This window comes from Equus quagga, chromosome 13 (genome assembly GCF_021613505.1).
Source record: "Equus quagga isolate Etosha38 chromosome 13, UCLA_HA_Equagga_1.0, whole genome shotgun sequence".
Lineage (NCBI taxonomy): Eukaryota > Metazoa > Chordata > Mammalia > Perissodactyla > Equidae > Equus > Equus quagga.
In genome coordinates, this window is record NC_060279.1 from 36,914,362 (window position 1) to 36,922,205 (window position 7,844).

Below are 7,844 nucleotides of genomic sequence, written 5' to 3' on the forward strand. Positions count from 1 at the left end.
GGCTATGATAATAGCTAACGTTTATTAGCTCTCATCAGGTACCAGGCCCTGTCCTAAGTGCTTCATAAGTATTGTGTCACTTTATCCTTGCACCTGCCCCAGGAGGTAGATGACATTGTTGTCTCTATTTTCAGATGGAGAAACTGAGGCTCAGGGAGGTAAAGTAAACTGTCCACGTCAGCCCAGCTAAGCAGAAGGGGGCCAGATTGGATGCAAGGCAGTGTTGTGTAATCTGATCCCACTCATCCACACAACTTTATCTTCAGGATAATTGTACAAGTAGCCAGCTTTGTATGTGTGAGCTCTACTCTGTGCCGGGCTCTGGGTTGATAAATTGCATTTAATCCTTAGAACAACCTTGAATGGTGGATATCATCATCTTATGAGAAAATTGAGGCTAAGAAACGCTCAGCAATGTGCAAGGTCACGCAGCTAGTTCCCTGCAGAGCCAGCCTTAAACCCCAGTCTGTGGACACCAGAGTTTTCTCTTTGCCCAGCACCCTCCCTGGCTCAGCCTGTCTGGTCACCTCCCAGGCTCACACAGTCGCCATGCTTGTTCTCCCTTCTGGCTAGTTAACGTTCTTACCCTGTTCCCACCTCTCTCCACACCACCTCTGACTTGCCCCTCCCTTTTTAGGCTTCCTACATGCCATTCAAGGCTCAACTCACTCAGGCCAACCCAGGCTTCTCCTCTTCCAGGCAGCACATAGCAAGTAACGTTAGTGGCATATATTTTGGCATTCGATCACATTTAATTGACAGTGTAATTATATGTTATTTGGCACTGTCTTCTAATTATTTAATGTTTAGAAATCTTATATCCCCAATCAGGGTGCAAAAATTCCTTGAGGGCAAGAAGCTTGACTTTCCCTGCACTTATTCTGTCTCCTCCCCTCATCACTTTGCAGGGTGCTAGGCACACAGCGAGTGCTCCTTATTTAAATAAATAGGGACTTAAAGGGCACTTAAGAGGCAGGAATTCCCAGACTATTAATCGCTTCATATCTTGTTATATGAATGCGTATCTACGCAATATGTTACCGTGGCTGGACACAGCATACCCCTCACCTGAAGGCAGCTTCTCCCTGGGCTTCTAGGAGACGGGGGTCCTTTGAGGACAGATCAGCTAAAGCACAGCTTTACCAGCCCCTCCCCACTGGCGATGCCAATTCCTGTCCTTCCCTCCATCTCTGTCCTCCCTGAATGAGGGTGCTCCTCTGAGGTGAGGAGAAGAGTAATGTGGGGAAGGGAGGGCACTCAGGGGCTGCTGACAGCATGTAAACCCACTGTGTCTGACCCTCCTGTGTCTCTGCAGTGACCCACACAATCATGCCAGGTTTCGTGGGTGGGCAACCCACACAGTGGCACAGGGTCCCGCTCTCAGAAGGACCCCACACTTGCTGGCACCATCTTGAAATTCATAGTCATTTTTGAACAGGAGACCCCACATTTTCATTTTGCTCTGGGCCCCACAAATTACGCAGCTAGTCCTGCCTGCGATCCCTTCCGAAATGCAGGAGCCTGCACAGATGAAAGTGAAAACACAGCCTGGGGTCCAACATCCTGGGCTCCATCCTGGCTCTGCCACTTGTGAGTGACAGGAGATTCATGGGGCAAGTTGCCAAGCCTCTCTCACGCAACTCGCAGCCCTGTCTCACAGTTCCACAGTTTCCTCATGTATAAAGTGCAGGTTCCCCTTAGTGTTTCCAGGAGGGTCACATGAGAAAATGCAGGTATGGAGCTTCGTGCCGTGCCTGGCACGTAGGAAGCAGTGAACAAATGGCAGCTGTTATAAGTGCTGTTGTAATTATTGCCGAGGCAGGAGACACAGATGGGAGTTGAGAATGTAGAGCTGAAGGTTTGGCCTTGGGACCAGAGGACCCTTATTTGGGGTCCAGAGATCAGAGAAAATGCTCCTAAGAGCCCAGGCCTCCCTCCGTTCTTAATTAGCCTTTCCCTCCCTCCTCTTTTCTAATCATACCTCTCCGGCCTCCTCAGCGAAGGCCTGTGCTCTATCTCCAGCAATTTTCTTATCATGTCTTGAACATAAATATTGCTTGTCTTCATTTCTGAAACTTTGCACAAAATATTTGCTCCTAAATATTCTCCCTCACTTCCCCTTCCCAATTCGTGCCTATCACCTCCTCCAAGAGGCCTTCTTTGACTAATGCTTCTCTACTCCTTCTCTCCTTGATTCCAGGAGCAGCATTACATAGCAATTGCTCAGGCCTTGCTTAGTGTGGAAGCAGATGCCATACCCCCATCTAGAATGTAAACGCCTGAGGACAGACACCTCATCCCTTTGAAATTCTGAGCACTGCATCCATCCAAATGCTTCTTCCTGAGCTGTGAGCTCTGCACGAGCCCACTTCTCTGTGCTCAGTGTTCACCTGTGTCAGACAGTCGAACACACCTGCCCCTTCTCACCTTCTCAGAGGGATGGAAGGTAACCACTCAGAAAAGAAGGCTGAATCTCTGGAAATCATATTTCCAGAGAACAGCAAGACAATCATTATTGAGGTGTGCTTCCGCCTCAGCAACAGGGGTAAAGCAACACCAAGGTGCAATAGAAAAATCCCTTGGGAAAAGAGACCAGGAGAGCCAGGATCTGAATTCCAGCTCCACTACCAACATGTTGGGGGACCTGAGCGAGGAACTTCCTGATTCAGTTTTCCCGGTTTGGGGTTCTGAGTGTTGGGGATGGTACCTACATACCCCAGGCTGTGTACATGGCTGGCCTCTCCGAGACACCTTGGGCAGTGCTTTTATTTGTCCCATTACGGTTGAAGGAAAATAGAGCCAACCCTAAGCAAAAGCATCAAGTTCTGGAAACTGTGATTTGCAGTCCTCTTTCCAGCTCTTTCAACCCAGGTCCCTTCCACCCTCTTCTTATATTCAGTGGGAGGAGAGGGGAGGATTTCCTCTCCCAAATAGTTCCCCAAATTTTTCCATCTAAACATGAAATAATTTGAATAGTCGAGTTCACTTTCCTAGGAGGGAAGTGAGTTTCACTCAATTGCCTTTCCCAGGTCGATCGAACTTTAGGCCTTTAATCAGTAACAATGATGTGATTGACTATATTCCATATTCCAGTAATTTTCTCTAAAAATATTCTGATGGAGAGATCATGTGGAGCCCGTCTTAATCCTGAAATTCCTTGTGCCTATTCAAAAGATCGCAAATAAACCTTATTTTGTCCTTATTTGGTTCTGTTATCTATTACTATATAATAAAACACCCTCAAACTTAACTGCCTAAAACAAGAGCCATTTTATTACATATCACGATTTTGCGGGTCAGGAATTTGGACAGGGCTCAGCTGGGTGCTGCTTCTGCTCCACATGGTACTCACTGTAGTGACCCAGTGGCATTCAGCTGGTGGCTCAGCTGGGCTGGCTGGCCCAAGATGACTTTTCTGATATGTGTGGTATCTTGCCTGACATGGTGGAAAGTCTGGACTCAGCTGGGTGTCTTTCCCTTTCCATGTAGTCTCAGGGTCTTTGTACCTCCTCTCTCTAGTAAGGGGACTGGACTTCTTGGATGGTGGCTCAGGGTTACAAGAGGAAAAGGGGGAAGCTGCAAATTCTCTTATAGGCTCAGCCCAGAACTTGCACAATGTCACTTCTGCTGTACTCTGTTGGTCAAAGCAGTCAAAGTCCATCCAAAATTCAGGAGAAGGGGAAATAGATCCCACCTCACTAAGGAGGAGTATCAAATAATTTGTGGCCATCTTCAACCCACCACACAGAGTAACCTAATGGGGACTTGAAGGAAAGACGTGTGGGAGAGACAGTGAGGGATCTGGGATGAAAAAGCCTGGACAGAGTTTCTTGTTCTGAAAGTTAAAGCTTCAGACATGGCTGAGGTCCCCAAAGAAGGTAGTAAATACCTCATCCTCCTAGCTATCTCCCCTCTCTACACCCCAAAACTAGCCTAGCCTCATCAGATCCCAGGAGTTGCCCTCACTGGATAATTCAAAATCCAGCCTGTGGTCTAGAACCCACTCTACCCAAAAACCCAGCCCTTTCTAGGATCCTCTACTCCCCGTCTCCTAACAACTCCTGTCTTCTCCTTTTCTCCTAAGGAATTCAGACCCTGCTGCCCTTAGCCTTACTATCTCCCAGGACTGGTTTCTCTAACCAGCCTCACCACCTTCCGTTTAATGGGCACTTACTTTGTACCAGGGTCTGTGCTCAGTGCTTTACATGCATTGTTACAGTGACTCCTTGCAACAAAGCATTACTGTCATCTTATAGATAAGGAAATTGGGACCCAGAGAGCTTATACAACACCTCTGAGCTCAAGTGCTCCAACCCAAGAGGCCAGGCTTTAAGCCCTATGCTATACATCTACTCACCTACTTATCTACTATTTCAAACGAACCATCCATGTGCTTATGCCCAGGCCTTGTATCCTAGGCTCTCACACTCAGTGTGAGGGGCTGGAAGCTCCTCAATATGCTAATCCAGGACCCCTTTAGATGGCAAGGCAGGGAAGGAGGAAACTCAGGGACCCTAATCCTTAAAGGCAGGAATGCAAGAAATCTCTCTCTTGAAAAGTTACAGTCAAGGCTTTTGTCTTAATTTATGTCATGGTGTGTGGGTCAGTGGTAAAGATAAATCTATACATGATATCATGGAAAATGGGTTACAGAGAGATAAAGGAGAACTAACTGAGCAGGAAGAGTGAAAACTGAACCATTCGTCTGGCAGAATAAAAGCACCGTAGTTGCACCTCACTTAACTGGAAGTCAGGCTCTGACAACCTCAGTTCTGTGGAATGCCACACCAAATCCAGAAGTGAAAAAGGCCTTGAAGCACCCAAAATAGCTAACTCAAATCTCTTGAACCAAAGCCAGATCCCAAGGCCTCCAAGCAGAGCCTTACTGAACAAAGTATTTAAGAAGCTGACCTCTGGCTTCCCACCCCATGGCCCTTGGAGGACAAGGTGGGGCATGGGTGAAAGGCCTTCTAGAGACGGAAGCGTTTTGAGAGCAAAGAGACAGCAAACAATCTAAGAGCAAAGGACAATAGGACTCAAAAGTAGACACAGCGTTGTGTTACATGTCACTTCACTTTAGAAAAGGGATTATAATGCCTCATTGTACGGTGCCTGAGGGTTTATCAAGCCCCTTCACACACATGATCTCCTTTCATCCTCACAGCAAGCCTATGCAGTAGGCAGCCAAGGAGAAAACAAACGCTCAGAGAGGCTTAGTGACTTTTCCACGATCACACAGATTAGCAAGTGGTGGAGCTGGGAACAAACCTAGATCTTATGAGGTCTAACACAGGGCCCTTTCCTCTACCCCATGACACCTCCTTTTTCATAATGACCATGAGTCATCAAGAAAATGTTAGTTTACATCAAGTAAACTCTGTTGAAGAAGAGAGGGAAGTAGGTAGTACATTTTTTTTATTTTTCATAAAAAAGAAACAAATAGTTTGGCATTTAGGATAAAGTTTAGGTTTCTGTTCTCAGCTACATTGTAAGTCATAGTCTTTTATGTCCAGTTGCCACATGACACAATAACAGGGCTGTGCAACAGTCATCCAAATGCGTCTCCTGAACTTTCTGGCGTCCACCACTCCTCTCTCACTCTCTGTTCCACCGCCTTCACTCTGTTCTCTCCCCTCTCTTGTGAGTGCTCATAAAGCTCCTGATTGGGATCCCTGCCTCCAGTTCTGACCCCTCATGTTTATCCTCTGCTTATATCATTCTGACCAAGCTGACAGTAAAAAAGTCACAGCTCTTAGAAGCGATCAAGGCCATACGTCATCATCCAACCCTGGCCAACCTCTACAGCCTCGAGTCTTGCCCCTCCCGGCTCCGTGCTGGGACTCCTACAACACCAAAGGCTGGTAGCTACTAAGTTTCTTCCACGTATCTGCTGACTTCTGCTCTTGTTATGATCCTCTTTTTCTGAAATGCCCTTTGTCCGACCATTTACTTGATTACAGATTCTGCCCATCTCTGAAGACCCAAGTGGAGCTGTCACCTAGACACCTCTTCTTGGTGCCCCTGCAATAACCCCACTTTCACACACAATACCTCTATCCTTGCATGTATCAGTTAGGATGTTTGTGGTTTTGGGTAACAGAACTCCCACACCTAATGCAGCTTAAACAATAGGGGCTTATTGTCTCTCTAGGAGGTTCCTGAAGTAGATGGTTGCAGAGATGGCTCAGTGATGTCAGGGTTCTAAGTTAGCATCTCTGCAATTCTCTTGGCCCTTCCGCAAGATGGTTGCAGTTTCTCCAAACTCATATGACAATGTCCAAAATCAGGGAAGATATATTAGTCTCCTAGGGCTGCCATAAGAAAGTACCAGAGGCTGAGTGGCTTAAACAACGGGACTTTGTTTTCTCACAGTTCTGGAGGCTATAAATCCAAGATCGTAATGTTGGCAGGGCTGGTTTCTTCTGGAGCCTCTCTTCTTGGCTTAGATGGCCATCTTCTCTCTGTGTCCTCACATGGGCTTTCCTCTGTGTATGTCTGTGTCCAAATTTCTTTTTCTTTATAAGAACACCGTTTGTATTGGATTAGGGCCCACCCTAATGGCCTTATTTTAATTTAATTACCTCTTTGAAGACCCTGTCTCCAAATACAGTCACATCTGAAGTACTGGGAGTTAAGACTTCAACGTATGAATTTTCGAGGAGGACACAATTCAGTCCATAACAGAAGGAGAGGCAGGGATAGCAGTTCCCCTCTGGGAATCTCTCTTTTCAGGTGAAAAATCTTTCCCAGAATCCTCCCAGTAGACTTACAGAGCAGGATTTGGTAACATGCCCTTTCCTACTTACAAGGGATGCCAGGAAAGGATTTTCACTTTTGTAATGGGAAGAGGCCTCTGCCAGCCAGAAAGAAAGGGCTGAGAATGACTATTGGGTAGGTTACCAAACTGTCTGTTGCGCTGTGCTCCCACATTGTGTCATGGTTGTCTGCTTATATGTGTACCTCTCGCATTAGATTCTCAGCTCTCTGAAGCAAAGACCAGCGTTTCAATCATCTGTGTACCCTTAGTGACTAGCACAGTGCCTGGCTCATAGTAGGTGCTCAGCCAACATCTCTTGAAGGAATGAACAAATAGAATTTAATCAACTAGATGAACCTGTTTATGTCATATTTGATCGTAACATGAAACTCTGTTCATATGTTTGGCTTGCATAGTCTGTGGTTCACATCTTTAAATAATTGTAGGGAGTATTGCTTTTTTGTTTTGTTTGTTTTGTTTTGTTTTGTTTTTGAGGAAGATTAGCCCTGAGCTAACATCTGCTGCCAATCCTCCTCTTTCTGCTCAGGAACACCAGCCCTGAGCTAACATCCATGCCCATCTTCCTCTACTTTGTATGTGGGACGCCTACCACAGCATGGCTTGCCAAGTGGTGCCATGTCCGCACCCAGAATCCAAACCAGCGCACCCCGGGCCGCCGAAGCGGAACGTGAGAACTTAACCATTGCACCACAGGGCCGGCCCTGCAGGGAGTATTGCTAATGGAACTGTTATTACAATCAGAGGAGACCAGACTCCAAGAGCTTTGTCTCCTCAAAGTCTAGCATAGTGCATGGTATATAGCAACTGCCGCATGAATTGTTATGGAATGAATAATGAAGGAATGAATAATTAAAATATAAAAAATAATTAAAATATAAAAAATGCTTTGAAAAACTATCATTATATAAACTTAAGGAGTTATAATGTTTTCTAGAAAAATGTCTTCCTGAAGTAGGCATCCATTCTGCTCTGTTGGTACTTGAAAAGGTGGTGTATCACCAGGTATTTGTATCATCTATTTCTATTCTATTCTATTCTATTCTATTCTATTCTATTCTATTCTATT